This window comes from Cynoglossus semilaevis, chromosome 14 (assembly GCF_000523025.1).
Source record: "Cynoglossus semilaevis isolate Cse_v1.0 chromosome 14, Cse_v1.0, whole genome shotgun sequence".
NCBI classification, from domain to species: Eukaryota; Metazoa; Chordata; class Actinopteri; order Pleuronectiformes; family Cynoglossidae; genus Cynoglossus; species Cynoglossus semilaevis.
In genome coordinates this window covers 26,321,664-26,323,186 of record NC_024320.1, presented here as the reverse complement: position 1 = coordinate 26,323,186, position 1,523 = coordinate 26,321,664, and positions in this window count along the sequence as shown.

Below are 1,523 nucleotides of genomic sequence, written 5' to 3'. Positions count from 1 at the left end.
ATCCACTAAATCTGCCCGTGTCTCTAAATGAGATTATTGCCACACTCAGAAGCTGTGGCTCCCATTGGGTTCCATTAACTTTGATTACTCCTCATTATTTACTTACAGCTCTGCCACTGTTATTGCTTTCACTCTCACACACACACAAACACACACACACAAAGAGAGAGGAGGGAGTTAGACTCATGAAGATCGCATATTATACAGTACACCATATATAATATATAAAATATATATTTACACACACACACACGTTTGTTTTTCTCCTCAGATTTCGCTCTGAAACAGTCGACTCCACACAGTAGAACCAGGTGTTTCCTCCTCCTCCTCCTCCTCCTCCTCCTCCTCCTCGTCGTCCGCAGCCACTGTTATTTCCTCTCTTCCTCCCAGATTCAGCCGTGACTGTGGCACGGCCATGAATAAAACGGATTTTAATTTTAAACTTCCAAAAGGCGGAGAGTCAAATGTAACCCCTGAGCCCCGGCCGCGTGGCCTCCTCTCTGGCTCTGAAGGAGCTCCTCTCTGCAGACGCTGCTGTTGTTCAGTGACTGGAGAGCCGCTCGCCGGCTGTTCCGGGGCCAGACTGGCGCTCTTGGCAAACACCACTCTGCTGCCAAGTGTGTGCAAATGTACTTTGGCAGTGGTGTGGCGCTGTAGAGCAGCCTATTACCACGGTGGCACCGGAGATCACTGCTGCGTCTGCCCCTGAACTCTGAGAGGAAAAGGAGAACAATCTCTGGAGGAAGTCGGGGGAGGCAGGCAGGGAGGGAGGGAGGGAGAGAGGGAGAACTCAGCTCTAAGGCCTAATTTCACTGACATCCTCCCCCCCCCTTAATTGCAGAAATCCCTGTGTCTCACCTTCCCTTCCCTCCATCGCGGCCCTGTGCTGCTCCAAGGTAGAGAAGACGCCGGGTTCTAATTTCATTTTGGTTTGTCTTAGGGTAAGTCATAGATGTTTAATTCTATCCCAATTTCATGTAATCAGGCAAAACACTTCCCCAGGGGGGGGGCGACGCCGGCTCGTGCCAGACATGTCCTATTTGGAAATGTAATTGGTCGACCTGTTCTGCTCCACCTCCTGGTCCGACTGTCGTTTCTCTTTATTTCCACTGATCGTCCTTTATCTCCACATCTTTCCGTCCCAGTGGCACCGCGTTCTTTTCTCCACATCTCATTCCTTTTCTCTGTCTTTCTTGCCCCCCCCCTCCTCCCCCCTGCCCCTCCCCTGCAGGCATATGTGCCATGGTTGTTTTTGTGATTTCATATTTTCTTCTTCTCATCCCTGCCTCTGCAGCCTCTGGACATTGACTACAAAATCCATTATCATTTGTATATTTTAATTATGCAAATGAGAGCAGCTCAGCTGGCCTGTTGGAGGCTGCGGGGGGGAACAGGAACTCCACGGCGGGTGATTACAATTCATCCGCTCGTCTCGCTTTAATTGTAACAAGCTAATTACCTTGTTTCATTTAGTTTGAACAATGCCAAAAAGAAAAAGGAACACTGATAGCTTTGGCTAACTC